Consider the following 18654-nt stretch of genomic DNA (forward strand, 5'->3'; position numbering starts at 1 on the left):
TTGTTAAAGTAATTAAACAATAATTAAAGTAATTATCAGTACTTGTTAATTTACATGTGTATTATAATTGTCCCCTTAGACACCCTTTTGGTTCTGTTGGAATGCCTCTCTTTGAACTCTGTAGCTTGTGCAGGGCACAGTTGACCATGCACTGAGTAGCAGTGCGAGACAATGGACATAGGCTTTTGAAGATAAAAATGCGCCTATTAATGTGGAAATAAAATTCAGCTCTATTTCTGTATTTGCGAGGATCCTGGAACAGTAAGGATGTAGGATTGGTCAGCACCCGCAGGGAAAAGTTCACTTCCATTAAAACATAAATAGATGGGGACCACAGACTGTCAAAAACAAGACCTACTAATTTAGGCTCAGGTTGGATGTAAATTGGGGACTTTAAAAGACTATCCAAGCGGAAGGGGAACCTCCCTCAATAAAGAGAATACTGAGAGAGTGCAGTCCTGATTGAAGATCCATCCACTAATCCTGAATTGGGAAAGCTCTGCTCCCCCTCTTCATGGGATCACACAATTTTGTTCATCAACAGTCATCGAATATTTGTTCTCATTGTAGAAGCAGCTTTAATTGGAAGTCAAATGATACTCTGAATGTTTTAGTCTATTTTCTTTCTTTGTCCTGCTGTTCTGTCACTCTGGTTGACCCCCATGTGTGCCAGCAGCATTACTGAATTATCTGGTGCTTGTTAGTGCTATTCATTTTTAGGCATTTACATTCACTTTCTGGACACCAGTGTTTTTTATGAAATATTTGAATACTTTAGTATAACATTAACAACTTCACTTTGAAAGTAACTGAAACTCCCTCCCCTTTCATATTTTTTCTGGCTTTGTTGTTTTTGACTTTTGTCTTCATACTATATTAGATTTGGTTTTTGCTCAGAAATAGGGTTACACATGATAATTTTTTACTTTTCAAATACTATTTGTTGTTCATGGTTTGTTTCTGTGATTTAATGACCACTAGTTTAATTTGGTAGTTCAGCCAAGCAATGGAAAATTTAAAATATTTGATTGTCAATTTCAATGGGATATGTCCTCATTACAACCTCATTTCTTGTGGTCTTGTATGTTATCTTGTGAGTGATTCTTGGTCCTAATTGAAAGTTATCCTTTGAGTTTTATTTCGTTGAGGACCGGCACTCATATAAATGTTGCTTTTATCTGCTTTTTATTTTAACTTGAAAGAGAAGATCTTTAAATAATTCACAGTTTATTGTAAACAGTTCTACAACAATCTTTTTCTGATTTTTTTTCTGTGAGATTGTGCGAGAAGCAGAGAAGGGAGAAAGCCCTCAAAACTGTTAAATAGTGCAGGAAGAGGAAGCATTGTGAGCTCCTGAAAGAAAGAATTGTTTCTTTAAAATGAGCTCCACTTTTCTTGTCATTGCCATTTGTTGTGGAGTTTAAATTACACAGACTTTATATTCAGAGTGCCCTTTCTTCCTCTCCTGCCCATTTATTGTGGAAGGGTCCTGGTGAGGGGCAATCTTTGATAAAAGAGGTAGTTAGAGTAACTACTGGGTAAAAGAAACATTAGAAATGGAACCCACTCAGATGTCGCAGACCTTTGAGGTGCTGATGGGCTGAAAGCTTCATTATGTTCCATTGGGCAAGAGACTTCCTCTTTGCAGAGTTGATTAGAACCAGGGATTCAGATGACAGTTTAATAAGCTGTCCCTTGCTGGCCATTGTAGATAACTCATGAGTGTGCTGCTCCATGGGAAGAACGCACAAAGGAGAAACACTCTGTAGAACAAACACCATGTCACAGGATATTTGAATACCGGGAGAAAGGTGGATAGAACCTTGCTAACAATACAGGTGAAACACAGAGTCCCGGATGTCTCAGGTGGGTCTTAACGTTGAAACCTTATACTATAATTGACATCAGGAGGGGCTGAGCAAAGGATTCAGAGATTTCTATAATGTGGAAATCTCACCTATAGATCATGATACTTTGGGATTTTGCAGAATCTGATTAGAATAATACAAAGAGGCTATGTAATTTGGAAAACCCATTTATTTCAAAAAGAGAAAGACTGCTTTGGGTTGTGTTTCAGTTATTAATCGACTAAATCATCTTTTGCCGAGATGCCTTCAACATGAACTGTGGGATATTTTCTTGGTTTTTATTTTTCCTCATTAGTGTTGATCCAAAGATTCCCAGGCAGGAAATTCTTTTTCTCTATTCATATGACATTTACTTTAAAAAAATTATTTATTTTATAGACAGAGAGTGAGCACCAAGCAGGGGGAGGGGTATAAGGAGAGGAAGAGAATCTCTGCTGAGTGCAGAGCATGATGCCAGACTCAATCTCAGCCCCCTGAGATCATGACCTGAGCAGAAATCTAGAGTTGGCCACTTAACTGACTGAGCCACCCAGGTACCCCAAAATTTAGTTTTTTGCTTATAATATGGACTTGACACCTTTTGGTTGCTAGAAAGGGATAAATTTATTTTTTTTAAAGATTTTAAAATTTACTCATTTGAGAGAGAGAGAGAGAGTGCATGAGAGAGAGCACAAGCAAGAGAGGCAGAGGCAGAGGCAAAGAGAGAAGCAGACTCCCAGCTGAGCAGAGAGCCCAACACAGGGCTCCATTCCAGGACCTTGAGATCATAATCTGAGCCGAAGGCAGACACTTAACCAACTGAGCCATCCAAGTGTCGCTCCAATTTGGATTTTTTAAAAGACATACACAAATGGTACACATTGTCCTCTAAGGCATTTTTTTTTAGTCAATTTTTTAAATCCAAAGATTAAAAAAGTTGTCAAATTGAACATTTTTGATAGCTTTTGATCAAGCCTCCTGCCTAGGATAACAGAAACCAGTGAAGTTTAAACTGTCCATTTCCTCTAGATGAACATTTTAGTAAGTACTTTTGTCAGGTTAGTGATATTTCTATCCAAACCAAGTGTGGTCTTAATATTACTCAGAATGGAAGCCTCTTTGCATTTTCCATTAAGCTTTGTTTTGCTTAAGACCACGGTCTTTCATGGATGATATTGACCCAGGCTGAGTTTCTATTTATTTATTCATAAGAAACACACAGAGAGAGGCAGAGACATAGGCAGAGGGAGAAGCAGGCTCCTTGCAGGGAACCCGATGCAGAACTCGATCCCAGGACCCCAGGGTCATGCCCTGAGCCACCCAGGTGTTCCTAGGCTGAGTTCTTATGGGTGATCAGGTTTGCCATGCTGCTGAAACTGTGCATGACCTTGCTTGTGACCTCTGCTTGTCCAGGTTACCAGTTATGTGGATGTTAATAATACAGTACTGCACAGTTTACAAAGGGCTTCATATGCTTAATTTAATCTTTTTTTTTTTTTTTTTAATTTTTTTTTTTTAATTTTTTTTTAATTTTTTTTATTTTTTTTTTTTTAATTTAATCTTTATAGTGATCAATGCGGTATAGTAAGGGTAGTTTTATTTTTTGTGAATAAAATAATTGAGTCTCGTTGAAGGAGATTATTCCAAGGTTAAGTAATTAGAAAGGGAGAGACTTGGCATTCTAACTCATCTTGGCTAGGCTTTTGTTAATTTTTATTTTTTTTATTTACATCTTTTTACTCATTTGTTGATCTATCAAACATTTATTGAAAATGTATAATATTCCAGGTATGATGTGAGACAAAGATGCAGTAAGAATCAGGCATTGTCCTTGTCCTTGAAGAGTGTGATCTAGGAAGAGAGAGGCATAGGCTAGAGGGGTAATGAATGTTGTAAATCACCACCCCAATGAGGAAATCCATCAGTCTACTTCAAGATTTACAGAGTAATTTTTTAAATATAAATTTATTTTTTATTGGTGTTCAATTTGCCAACATATAGAATAACACCCAGTGCTCATCCCATCAAGTGCCCCCCTCAGTGCCTGTCACCCAGTCACCCCCACCCCCCGCCCACCTCCCCTTCCACCCTGTGGAGGTATATTTTTTTAGATGACTGTAATAGCCTTTCCAATATGTCTCAAGTAGTGTTGAGATGAATTAAACTGGATAGTAGGTAGGGAGGAACTCAAGAGATGTCTGTTACATGGGCAGCAGGTAGGGATTACACTTCCAGGTGCTCCATCCCTTCCTGCTCCTCTTCTGCCCTGTTCTTTCTTCTCTCATGGTTCCATATTACATGTGTACTCCAGTGTATTTGCTTACCTACCACTTCTGTATCCCTGTGGTCTCTAAGCACCCTTGTTGCAAGTATTTTCAGGATATTTAACTCACCATGTCCAACCTATATCCACACTAGCAGTGCATTTTATTTTCTCTCCTTGGCCATTGTCTTCCTCCATTTTCTCCCTTATAAAACCATTTATTTCATAGTATTTTAGAGTTTTTAGATCTTTTATTTCAGTGTATATCAGCTAGTGTTTAGGACCTCAACCTCAAGTCCTCTTACATTTACACAGTTCATTGTTCCATCTTATATTCCTCTAACCCTCCTCTTGTTTCTCACCCCTAGCTCTTAACTTCTTATTTCATTGGGAAAATGGATATAGTCAGAAGAGAACTTCCATATCCTCCCTCTGTAAAACCAACCAACCAACCAACCTACCAGGAACTCCATTTTTGCTTCTACCTGAGGCCACCACCTCTACCTGTGCTCTTGACAGGTGGCGATGCACCTGTCCGATCTCTCCCTCAATCACAAGCTTTTTCCTCTTTATTGGGTCTTCTCACGATTATTCCCACCAGCATATAAATATCTGATAATATATTTCTCAAATACATCAATAATACTTTTCTTGGAATCTTCTCTTAGATATCCTCATGGTCTGCTTTCCCACTTCATTCACACAGATGTCATCTTATCAGAAAGCTCTTCCTTGTACAGCCATTAAAATATCAATTCCCATTATATCTTTGTCCTAGCCTGCTTTATTTTAGTCTTTATATCATTTTCCTGACATTACTGATTGACAGCAGGAGTTTTGACTGTTTTGATCATCTCTCTCCATAGTGCCCAGGAGAATGCCAGAAATAGTACAGGAGCCCCACAATATTTTCTTCCTTAATTCCATACCCCCCTCTGCTGCTATACCATTTTTCTGGTCCTTTAAAGCAGAATTCATGAATTTTTCTATACCTACATCTCTATTTCCTCTCCTCCCTTTCTCTCTTAAATTTTCTCCTTTCTGGATCTCATTCTCAGCACTCCACTGAAATGACACTTGGTGAGGCCCAATGACTATCACATTGCCAGATGTGATGGTAATCTTCCGCCTTTTTCTCACTTCCCCTTTGCAACCCACATATCTCACTGGCTCCTGGTTTTCCTCTTCTCCCATCACTGTCATTCATGATGTTTCTCCCTGGCTGAACATGCTCTTCCCACATCCTCATGTTCTCTTTCCAAGCCCCTGGTGTGCCCCAGGATACAAGGTCCATGTTGAGATTCTCTCCTCTTTATTTAACCTGTTCACATCCTTACTGAGCTCCTTAATTAGCATCATGATCTTTAAACACCTTATCATACTGATCACTCCCAAGGATTTATCTTCACTGTGATATTTGACCTGACTTCTAGACTCCTGCCTCCAGCTGCCTGACTTTCAGACTCCTGCCTCCAGCTGCCTACTTGATGTCTCATTTGGACAAAAGTCATCCCTAACCTAGTATGTCTAAAACTGACCCTCACACCCCCTTCCCTGGCTCACAATGCTTTCCCTCTGTTCCCCAGTGTAGTATGTGGTACTGCCATTTAACCCAGGTGTTCAGAACTACAAGCTTGTAATTGTTCCTCTCATCTGTATCCCATTTCCAGTAGACACTACTTTTTAAAAAGTTATTAAATTTTTTTAAAGCAGGCTCCATGCCCAGTGCAGAGCTCCATGTGGGGCTTGAACTCACAACAACCCTGAGATCAGGACCTAAGTTGAGACCCAGAGCTGAATGCTTGGGGCACCTGGGTGGCTTGGTTGGTTAAGAATCTGCCTTCAGCTCAGGTCATGATCTCAGGGTCCTGGGATCAAGCCTCATATTAGGCTCCCTGCTTAGCAGGGAGCCTGCTTCTCCCTTTCCTTCTCCTGCTCCCCCTAGTTGTGCTGTCTCTTCTCTAAGAAATAAATAAAATCTCTAAGAAAGACAAGAGTCAGAGGCTTAACCAGCTGAGCCACGCAGGCACCTCATATTTTAAATTACATTCAGATTGTGGCCACTTCCCATCACTTCTATGGGCAACACCCCCACCCCTCACCCCAGAAGTCACCACCATCCTCTGCTTCAGCTGCGGTAATAACCTCTCAACTAGTATTGCTGCTCCCAACACGGAGGCCAGAATGACTCCTTTAAAGTGAAATGAGTCCTGTCACTCTCCCTCACAGTCCTGTACATTTCTCGTCCTTTTTGGACTAAACTCTGAAACCCTTCCCAAGGCCTGCAAGGATCCAGCCCTGCCAGGGCTCTCTCTTTGTTCCCTTCTCTGGATCTGCCAGCCCCCTTGCTCCTTCTGGAGCTCACCAAAGCCTTCCCCATTGCAGGATTGCTGTGTTTGCTGCCCTGGAAGCTCTGCCTGTAATATTCCATGTGCTCATTCACAATTTCATGTGATCTTGGTTCAGTGTCCCCTTATCCGAGAGGCTGCTTCTGACCAGCCTGCAATATAAACCCCCTTCGTCACTCAGAGTGTACGTCCTCTACACTGTCCCTGTGTTGTCAGCTCTTACCACTGTTGGGTGTTCAGTTTCATAACGAATTATTTGTTGATTTTTTTCTCTCTTCCCTGAGAGTGAGCTCCGTGGGTGCGGGAACTTGTTCCATCTTGTAGGTAGGTAGGTCTTGAGTGAGTGAATTTAACCCTTACGAAAATAGGAACAATGAAGCAACAGTGAATAATCTTTTATATTCTGAGCACCCTATCCTGAGTAGTTGGTAAATATGTTTTTGATCAACTTAATCTCTCGCAGTGACCCTCTAAAGTAGGTGTTCACTTCATAGATGAAAATACTGAAAATCACAGTGACTCATAAAAAGAGCTAGGTAGCTGACATTCAAATTCTGAATTTAGTCTAGAAATCCTGCTTTTTCCACTTATATTATTTATTATTATAAGTTAATGTATTTTGAACAACTTATTATCATTTACTATTAGGTAATGTTATTATTTCCCCCTAATAGATGAAAACCACTGAGGATAAAGTGATCATGAATTGCCTGGGGTTCTGTAGCCAGGAAGGGCTGACAGGGGCTTCCCATTCTGGTTTCTGATTGAGCTTTTTTCATGCAACCACAAGGTTTCTGGAACAGGCATTTGTGTGTCTCACTTTATCTGGGTGGCATTTTTTTGCTGTCCATTATGTTTGATCCCTCGTAAACTGGCATTTGTGAATTCAATACCAGGCTTTCCAAAATCTAGTCCTAAAATGTAAAGTCATGAATTTGTTTCATATACACATTAATTAACCTTTAGCTGATTTAGTAATATTTGTATAGGCTGAGTAAAAACCACATAGAACTGAAATTTGCTACTTTGCTTGTGCCCACCTCTACAGCAAAAATGTATGCAAGTCTTATCAGAAGAGTTTCATGCCCAGGTGTAATTTGCTGGTTCCTTGATTCATTTCCAGGTCAGAGAAAAGCCCTCAGCTGAGATACTCACTGAGTGCAAGGGAAGTGAGGTAAATTATCAGAAGCCTATGAAAATAGAGAGGTTTTGGCACCTGGTACACTTGATGGTAATCTCCATTTTTATTAAAGACTTACATTTATAATTAGCAAGGACAAAATTTAATAGGTTTGTGAGTTACAGGAATAAACTGGAGGCTGAAACTGTAAACTAATATTTCACTACTTTCCAAAAGCAAATCTAGAAATCTATGGAGAAATGTAGTATCTATACATTTTGTGTGATAAACCCTTGTATAAACATGTAAGTGGGGAGATACATATCAAAACACATTCCAGAAGCAAGATTAAAATAATTTCTGTGAATCATATTTTTCCATGTTCCATGTTTTTGCTGAAAAGTGTGGTATTTATTTTCTTTATAGGTGGTATATATACCATGTATCTGTCCAGACTGCTGTTACATATTTTTTTGATCAGTTTTAAAAATTAGTCCTTGCCTTATGCAATATAAGAAAAATACACTTACTGGAGCTCATAGAATTGTGTATTTAACACCTAAAAAGGGAGGGAGTGGTGGTGGCGGGGAGAGAGAGAATATGTGTGTGTGCAAGAAACCATAATGTCTGAAATTGCCTTATCTTGAATCAATATATCTATATATCTATATATTATGGATCTGTAGATTCAGATTTTGAGAATTGCACCTAAGATTCTCCATCTTTTCAGTATCCTTACTTAAAATGTAATCTTTTTGGTATTCTTCCTTAGTGTTGGGGTAATTTTTACATATTAAAGTTTTCTCTTCAGGATTTTAATGTGGTTTATACATGGGAGTCTGGTATGGATCTTTGAGAATCTGTACCACTTGCTCACCGTGGCCTCTGCCATTCTTCAGAGAGGAGGAGGTGGACTTCTAACATTTTAAAGTATGCATGCAACCTCAACCAATATATTATGCATGATATGTACCTATATTTATACTTATATATGGGTCTCATCTGCTCTGCATATACTAAATATTTCAGAGTAGTATGTCTAAATATACTTAATTTTTCATAGAAGCATAATATCTCATAAATGGTTTGTACAGTAGGTAATACTGTGGTATAATTGCAGAATGAATCCTAGGGGGTCAGCCCATCTGGTGGTGTCCTTGGTCTCTTAATACTTTATGCTTGATCATCAGCCAGGTGACAGTGCTAAATTACTCTGCTTGTCTCTGTGTTCGATTTAATGCCTTATGTGCAAATAGGAACACCCATTTTCTTTAATAGCTGTTTTTTTGGTTGTGTTCCACATATAGGTGTGAGAGAGTCAGAATAACATTCTTATACTCTTATACATATATTAAGATGCATTTTAACCAGAATTTTCTATATGTGGCAATTCTTAGTGCCAAGTAGGAGTTTCAGATCATTTCAGAGCTGGGAACATAGGCTTCGATTTTATGCATGATATTTTCTAAGTGGAAAAGAGAAACAGATAGATTTCTGTTGATGTTACTGTGGGTGAATGTATCTGTCAAACTCAATCTCTGTCTGGCATGAACAGACACTGAGAATATCTGAAATATGTTGTCTCTCTGGATCTGATTTTTTTACTTGCAAGTCCATTTTCTTATGATTGGGATCAAGTTAAATGCTTAATTTTTATAAGCTGTTTCCACTCTTACAATTCTACATATATGACCTCACATATTATCCAAGGTATTTTAGGTTAATTCCCTTTATCTTTTTTTTTAACTCCATTTTTTGTTATATCACAGCCATGAAAGTATTTCAGAAACTTATTTTCAAAGATTTAGAACAGGAACAAAGAAATTTCCTTTACCCCATGGTTTCTGAGAAACTCCTTAGTTTTCTTTTTTAAATATTTTTTTAATTTATTTATGAGAGAGAGAGAGAGAGGCAGAGACACAGGCAGAGGGAGGAGAAGCAGGCTCCATGCACCGGGAGCCCGACATGGGATTCGATCCCGGGTCTCCAGGATCGCGCCCTGGGCCAACGGAAGGCGCCAAACCGCTGTGCCACCCAGGGATCCCTTTCTGTAGTTTTCTTAAACACACGAGGGCTGGAGCTCACCTGAAGCCTCTCTACAGGGATCACAGCGATGGACCTTCCCTCTAATGCAGATTTGCTCCTGTTTTTATTTATCAGTGAAGGCCTTTCCATACTGATTAAGGGCATAGAGTTTCTCTATCATATGAATTTCTTAGTGTGAATAAAGTTTAGCCTTCTGGCTGGTATCTTCCCCATAATCCTTATATCATACACTCTTTCCCCCTATATGGGTTCTCTGGTATCTGTATAGGTATGTGCTCTGGCTGAGGGCTCTTCCATATTCACTGCATTTATAGGCTTTCTCTCCACTATGAAGTCTCTGATGTTATCTAGGGACAGCATATATGCATTAAAGGCTTTATGCAGAAATGACATTCTTAATGTTTTTTTACCTGTGTAAATTTAAAAATGTATTTTTTTAGGGCTGATGATGACTGAAGGCTCTTTTACCAAGAATATAGTCAGAGGGCATCCCCCTATCTGATCTTCTGGGTGGTCATAAAGGATAAATCTGTGGCTGAAGGCTCTTCTGCATTTATTTTATTTACAAATTTTCTGTGTAGTGTGACCATTTTATTTTTGTCCAGTGTACAACCAAAATTTCTACAATAGTAGCTTTCTGGATTTTTTTTTTCATGTAATTTGTCAGCAAATCCTGCCACTTCTACCTTGATAGTATATTATGTTCAAATTGCGGTGTCTGAGAACCCAGAAATGGGCCCTCAACTCTATGGTCAACTAATATTCGACAAAGCAGGAGAGAATATCCACTGGAAAAAGGACAGTCTCTTCAATAAATGGTGCTGGGAAAATTGGCCAGCCATGTGCAGGAGAATGAAACGAGACCATTCTCTTACACATACACAAAGATAAACTCAAAATGGATGAAAGATCTAAATGTGAGACAAGAATCCATCAAAATCCTAGAGGAGAACACAGGCAATACCCTTTCTGAACTTGGCCACAGCAACTTCTTGCAAGATACATCTACAAAGGCAAGAGAAGCAAAAGCGAAAATGAATTATTGGGACTTAATCAAGAAAAAAAGCTTCTGCACAGCAAAAGAAACAGTCAACAAAACTAAAAGACAACTGCAGAATGGGAGAACGTATTTGCAAATGACATATCATATAAAGGGCTAGTATCCAAGATCTATAAAGAACTTATTAAACTCAACAGCACGGAAACAACCCAATCATGAAGTGGACAAAAGACATGAATAGAAATTTCACAGAGGAAGACCTAGACATGGCCAAAAAACACATGAGAAAATGTTCCTCATCCCTTGCCATCAGGGAAATACAAATCAAAACCACAATGAGATACCACCTCACACCAGTGAGAATGTGGAAAATTAACAAGGCAGGAAATAACCAATGTTGGAGAGGATGTGGAGAAAGGGGAGCCCTCTTGCACTGTTGGTGGGAATGTGAACTGGGGCAGCCACTCTGGAAAACCGTGTGGAGGTTCCTTAAAGCATTAAAAATAGAACTATCCTATGACCCAGCAATTGCACTGCTGGAGATTTACCCCAAAGATACAGAAGCAGTGAAGCAGCAGGACGCCTGCACCCCATTGTTTCTAGGAGCAATGTCCACAATAGCCAAACTGTGGAAGGAGCCTCAGTGTCCATCGAAAGATGAATGGATAAAGAAGATGTGGTCTGTTTTTCCATTGGGATATTACTCAGCCATTAGAAACAACAAATACCCACCATTTGCTTCAACATGGATAGAATTGGAGAGTATTATGCTGAGTGAAGTCAGTCAGTTGGAGAAGGACAAACATTATATGGTCTCATTTATTTGGGGAATATAAAAAATAGTGAAAGGGAATAAAGGGGAAAGGAGAGAAAATGAGTGAGAAATATCAGTGAGGGTGACAGAACATGAGAGACTCCTAACTCTGGGAAACGAACAAGGGGTGGTGGAAAGGGAGGTGAGCTTGGGGTTGGGGTGACTGGGTGACGGGCACTGAGGGGGGCACTTGACGGGATGAGCACTGGGTGTTATGCTATATGTTGGCAAATCGAACTCCATTAAAAAAATATACAAAAAAAAATACCCACAACAAATTGTGGTGTCTGTAATAGGTTCTCAATAAACAGGTGATCTGTGCTTTGCATGCTTATGATTAGGCACAATTTTAGTTGGCACAGTTTGGTTAAATGGCACGAGTACCCTGAACATAATGGTTCAAATTTCATTTTTCATAATATATTAACTGTAACTACATAAAGCACAGATTTCACTTCTAGCTCTTTAGTTTATGAATCACCATCAGATACCTAGCAGATGTTCATCATGATCAGTGACCAATCACAACACTTCTTTCAAAGTCTCTGGTGATTGGTCACTGCGTCTCTGTTCTTCACGTTCCACATAGACCCACCTGTGTGGTTGTATTAGTTACCTCCTTGTCTACGTGTGTTTGAGGCTTGGGGCATTTCACAAACACATGGGTAAGTGGGAATTAGCTAACAAAAAGGAAAGTGCAGTAAAGAAACAAAAAGTAGGGATGCTGGAAATGAAATTCTGATTGAATATAAGTGGAGTCATGGAAGCAGTGTTTGAGTGTGGTAGTGTGGTCACAGTTGCCACTTGAGAAACTGTAGCTGTGCAGCCAGAGGGACCCAGTGAAGGCGACTTTATCTGCATAAATGAGGAACATGGTTGTGAAAAAGAGGATGGAGATGTCCCAAAGGAGGTGACGCTGGCTAAGAAAAATCACATTAAAGAAACTCTGAAAATGCTGGAGAATTATCCAAATGCAGGAATATGACAATTGCCAAGACATGGAGGGAGGTGCTCCTTCCATAAGGCAAGTTACATAATGAGAAGCTTAAGGAAAGCCCCATTCAGACTGCTCTTGATAAGTGTTTTACAAAGAACAAAAACACCTTAATTCTCATTTTTTAAAAAAGATTTTATTTATTTATTCATGACAGAGAGAGAGAGAGAGAGAGAGAGAGAGAGAGAGAGAGGCAGAGACACAGGCAGAGGGAGAGCAGGCTCCACGCAGGGAGCCCAACGTGGGACTCTATCCCATGTCTCCAGGATCATGCCCTGGGCTGAAGGCAGGCGCTAAAGCGCTGGGCCACCGGGGCTGCCCTAATTCTCAATGTTTTTAATGTTTCAGACTATAGGGGACTAAATCTTTTACTTTTTTTTTTTCCATTTCTTGGTGCTTTTTTTAATGAAATTTTTATTTTTTATTTTTTATATTGCTTTTTTATTCAAAATTAAAATTTAAATGAACTTTGAATAAATGCCAGTTAAAGTTAATATTTCTCTACAAATTTAGAAACAGAAATCTACTCCATTCTTACCAATCCTTTTTCATTCTTTTGGCCATTCTGACCCTAATTATATATATAGTTCCTGGTTATAGTATTTTAGTGTATTTTAAGACTAATTCTTTTCTAGTAGATTTACTTTTACAACTGGTAGAGTTTTTAATGTTTGGACAAAAATTTTTTAAGGTCATGAAACAATTTTAAACAATTTTGCTAAAGATTGCTTTGCACAGTCATTTTTATGATTATACTAATGTGCAAACTGAGGACAGTCTATTGTTTAAATAAATGAATATAAACTCAGTGCAAGACCAAAAATATGGGCCTCTTTTTTTCAGTTGTCTTAATTCATTTATTCTGATCACGATGTATTTGCTGTAAGAAAAACAAATAGTAGAGATAACATTTTTATTTGGCCAATTGCCAGAAAAGCGAAATACGATGATGATGATGACTTTAGAGGAAATGAACTTGTGACAACTTGCCACTGTTCCTGGAATATAGGAGGCACTCAATGGATTCAGTGCATATCTAGAATTGGCTAGAAGTAACCTGCTTTAGGTCACTGCTTCCTCCTTGCCTCCCTGCAGTGTGGATTTAGTATAACATCCCATTCCCTCAACAGAAGCCAAAGATCTGACCCTAGACTCAAGGCCTTTCATGATCGGGCCTCTCCCATTGCCGCCCACCATCCTCTCTCTGACTTCAGGGCATCCTCTGTTTCCTTGAACATGATGGATGCTCTCCTGCCTTGGGCACTTTCATTGGCCATCCCTCGACCTGCAGTGTATGTTCTTCTTCCCGGCTTTAAGTCTTTGCTCAGAAGTCATCCCTTCAATGAGATCTGATAATTCTATTCTTAATTGCAAACTCACCACCTGCCCCCCACCCACCAGCATTCCTGATCCTCCTTATATTGTTCTTTTTTTCCCCCATAGAACTTTTTGCCTTTAAAGTAATTTACAAAAATATTGTGCTTTGTTTCTTGTCCCTCTTCCCCTACCAGAACGTAGGCCTAATGAGTTCAGGGATCTCTGATTTATATGGTGATTTATCTTAAGTGCTTAGGACATATCCTATTATGTATTATATACTCAGTAAATATTTATTAAATGATAAATGAATGTCTGAAAGGAACCATTGATGTCATTTGATAATTATTTCCCATGTTGTGTCTGCCTTGGGCTCACGTCATGATCTGAGGGTCCTGGGATCAAGCCCACGTCGGGCTCCCTTCTCAGCAGAGAGTCTGCTTCTCCCTCTCCCTCTGCCCCCCAGTCCGCTCATGCTCTCTTACTCTCTGTCACACACATACTCTGTCTCTCATGAATAAATAAATAAAATCTTAAAAAAAAAAAGACAGAACTAAGGGAGAAAACAAGTTATAGAAGGTTTATATCTGCATAAACATTCAAAAGACAAACATTGTAACCATCTAAGAAAAGTATCTGATGTGATTCGAGGGAATTTTTAATGACCCGAGTTATGAAGAATATTTCTTGACTTTTCAAGAGGATAGTATATTTGTTATCAAAGTTCTATTATGTTTCTGGGGAAATGAGAGACTTACTGCCTTTTCCCCCAAAGCAATCCCACTGGGTTTTATATTGATGCTACAGATACTTACAATATATTAAAATTTGTCACAAATATAATAGGATCAGCAATTTTTCCTCAAATACTGTCCTGTTTCCTGGCTGAATATAACCAGAAAATCACTTAATGGGATTGTATAATGCTAACTTTAATTGGAAAGGTAGGGTCTTACTTTGGCAGTTCTAAAGAGCAACTCCATTTGTCAGCATGGCAACACATATTTATGAGCAATCATAAAGTGGATTACGATAATCATTTATTGAGTATATTTGCCCAGTGCAATGTTAGACACTGTAACTTAATAATGTCATTATGCATTCATTTATGTAAACTGAAGGACTATAGTGGTATAGAAGCACAAAACAAAGGGACTGATGCAGCCTGGTGGGTCAGGGAAGGCTCAGGAATAACTCAGGAATGGATGCCTAAGTTATTCAATGATGAATATGTCTTACTAGAGGGGAGGATAAAGAGCTTACTAGCATGTGCAAACTCCTGTAGGAGCATAGGAATGAAGGAAGATTGGTTGCAGGAAATACTGGGTTGGTACTCTTCTGTGCGGGGCTTTGTAGACTAAAGGAGTATTTAGGTCTTTTTCCTTAGAGCAATGGGAAGTCATTAAAAGATTTTAAGCCAGGAAACATTTCAGGCAGGTGAAGGTGAAGCACCATTGGAAGAGAGTTTGCAGTGCAGAAAACTATTTAGTGGGTTTTTGAAGATAATAACCAAGAGATGATGGTAGTTGGTGTGGTGAAGGAATTGATGGATTTTAAATTGCTGGATTTGGAATAGAATCCTTAGGACTTGGTGATTGTAAGCTGGATATCACTCTCACTTTAAGCGCTGTTTATCTTCATGAAGTTCACAAAGTTTCTCCTAGAATATTTGTTTTTTACAATGTATTATTTTGTATTATTTTCTTTTGTAAAAAGAAAAGAAAAAGACTAGTAATTTTATTTCTTCCAATTTGTTTTACATAAAATGGGCAGCGGTGTAAGTTCAAGTGATTCCAGGAATAGCAAGATACTAGTATCTTATTAATCTGGTCATTCACAGTTAATTAATGGACTTTTAAATAAAAAAAAAGTGAAAAGAATGGAGGCAGAATGTACTTTTGTAGTATTTTGGTTATGGAATAGGATTTCTTGTGAGTTGAATCAAAATTTGTTGCCCTAGGCACTAGACATAAGACACGGGGAGTCAAAACAAAGAATACGAAAAGGTATTTAAGGCTGATTTTAGTTTTTATGGGCTAAGGTGGGAAAAGTGATGGCCATTGTGTGCATTTTGGCACCCTGGCACACCAATGGTACATGCAATTAAAATGTGAAGACTGGAAATGAGACTTAGGAGCCTGGACCCCAGGCCAGGTGGCAAAGGCTAACTCAAAAGTCTTAAAACCCACGAGATAGCCTTTAACTACAGCCTTATTATCCTGTTACCTTAACAGTGTTAAATCTCTGGATTCCCATCAGTATGAGGCTGTGCTTATTAGTCTTAGCTCTTAGAATAGAGAAGAAACTTCATGTATTTTTTCTTCATGTACATGAAGAAACTTCATGTATTCATGTATGTGTATACCCATATCCTTATACAGACGTGTATGCTGACAAAAGCCAGATTTACTGCACATAGGTTATAATAAATTTAAAAAACTACTTATCGAGACTTCTCGAATGCATTGTTAGTAGACTCTGAAACCACAGTGGTACTGAGAAAAATTATGCTTCGAGATGAATGATGGGTTAATTAAAGGGAACTGGCAGGTATTTATGAATTGGTATTTCGTCCATCAATGTTCAGTATATTTTACTTTGCCAGAATGGAACCCTCTGCTTACTGAAATATAAAATAAGAACAGCTCCCAGGTAAACTAGAAAAAGCCTCATGTCATGCCAAGTTCTATCATTCACAGTTGAATCATGAATGTTGCAGTTATAGCCTCCTTCCTTGGTGGTGTGGCAGAGCTCTCTTGAGCTTAATGTTGCTTTATGGCCAGGGTGAAGGCTCTAGATTAAAAGGAAACTTTGTACAAGTGAGTTAGTTTCATAGTCTTGGTAGCTCAGTATATTATTTATACTGGCTTCCTTCCATAATGTGGTATGTCTGGACCACATATTAATGAGTATCTCCACATGTGAGCTCATTTCTGGTTCTGTCCAAAATATATGAACTTATTTTAATATTCAGCTGTTATTGATGATGTCCAAGCTCTTTTAAGAGACTGCTCACATGTCTTCTGGGATCCATACCCTTTCTGGGACCCATTTGGGATTCTAGTTCCTCAGATCCACTGGTTTGAAATGTAGAATCAGCATGCCCAAGTGCAACAGAATCTGCATTTCAGCAATACCCACAGGTGAAAGGATACATGTGAAAGATTGAGAGGTACTTTCCTAGATAACAAATATAGTTAAAAAAATCAGTTGAGCCTCTATAAGCAGTATGGGGCTGAGGATTTTTAGGTTCAGATAAAGTAGGTTGATCAATCAGTTCCTAAAATATGTATGATCAGCCCTCTCTATGAGCAACAAGTTACCTTGAGCCTCATTGTCCTCATCTATATAAGTGTGGATCATATTTATGTCATGAGATGCTGTGAAGAATAAATCAGTTAATGGCAGGGCTGACATACACTATACTACTTGGTAAAAATGATGTACCTCCTCTTCTTTTGGGACTTCCTGTTATTCTTGTCTGTCCTGTACCTTTCTATTTTCTCTTCTTCTCATTCTCAAACTGTCTTTAATGAGTCCATTAAAGTAATTATTTACTAAATGGTATTTAGATGGTCTCCAACATCCAGTGGAGCCCATTTTACCCAAGAGTACAGTTTCCATGCTAGACTTAGTTGCAGAGGGTGAGTGAGACAAGATAGTAAAAGACTGTGGGGACTTGGTAAGGCATTGAGCACATCAGCACAAATCAGTTCTTTGTTATTATACTGCGTATTTGGAAGACAAAATATATCTTTGATTTTGCCTATTATATAAGCAACAAAACACTTCATTATTTTTGTTATAGCCATGCTGAGCATGAATTAATATTCAGATTTACTTATTATATGAAAATAATGCTTTTTTTTTTAGCAGATGACTTTTTAAATATAACAATTGAATGTTCACTGGAAATTAATGAGCACCTGAAGGGATAGTTGGGAGGTGATTATTAAAAGATTGGACTTCGCCTGTGACTGGTGCTCTAAGCCAGCTATTAGGTGTTGCTGCACTATACAGGAAATAAAGCAAATACATAGGATTATAAAGGTTTTAAATGCAAATTGGAGCTGTACTTTTCCATTTGATACAACATATTCTTTGGGTTAATCCAAAAGACTTTTTTTCTTTTGAATTTTTAATCACGTCTCATTATCCCTCCTCTGTTGTTCTTCCATGAAGAGGGTCTTTTAGGATATACTTGATTGTCTCTTTTCTCTCCAATTCTGATTAAATAGGTCAGTGTATATATTTGTTCTTTCACTTCTTTGTGAAGTGTCCTGTTTCTTTGCATTTGGAATGTCAAAATACAGGTGGTTAGACTTTTTAGGCAGTTGCTACTTAGAATTTGTTCCATTGAAATATTTTTGACAGTGTTAGCTCCTATTTATTGTCTGTTTAGTGCCTTTTGCATATCAGTTCCTGTGTGACTCATTTACCTTATCATCTTAGAGATTCAGTACTTTGTCTAGGATCTTCTAACCTGTGGATGGCAGAGCCGGAATGGCAATCCAGCTATTGCTGATTCTCAAGTCTATGCTTTTTGCAATCTTCATGCTGTCTACACAGAGTCCTCTTACTTATCGTCTCTTCCCTTGTATAACTTGCTTAGTTAGTTAGAAACCAGTGTGGATTTCACAGGACTGAACTGGCAAATCATCTCTCTGAATGTTTTTAAGCAACCGAGTGTCATTTCAAATGTGGAGGAGTGGCCAATGTGTGGATGAATGGAGATGGTTTTTTGGGTCTATTTGATTGCAGATGTTCTGTTATTGACCTGTTCCTGTGCTGGTTTTGGATCAGTGTGTGTGTGCCTGCTGTTGGAACCTTTGCTCTTTTTGATGATACTTGATGTCAGGCAGTTACTCGGTAATTCTGATGATTAAACCCGTGTGTGAGAGTGCT

General features: G+C 38.6%; 1 protein-coding gene across 7 annotated transcripts in view; it reads left to right on the forward strand.

Annotated features, from left to right (window-relative positions):
* Positions 1 to 18654, forward strand: part of RYR2 (ryanodine receptor 2) — a 726974-nt gene that overhangs the window by 171799 nt on the left and 536521 nt on the right. The window lies entirely within an intron of this gene.

The sequence above is a fragment of the Vulpes lagopus genome, chromosome 3 (genome assembly GCF_018345385.1).
Source record: "Vulpes lagopus strain Blue_001 chromosome 3, ASM1834538v1, whole genome shotgun sequence".
Taxonomy (NCBI): Eukaryota; Metazoa; Chordata; class Mammalia; order Carnivora; family Canidae; genus Vulpes; species Vulpes lagopus.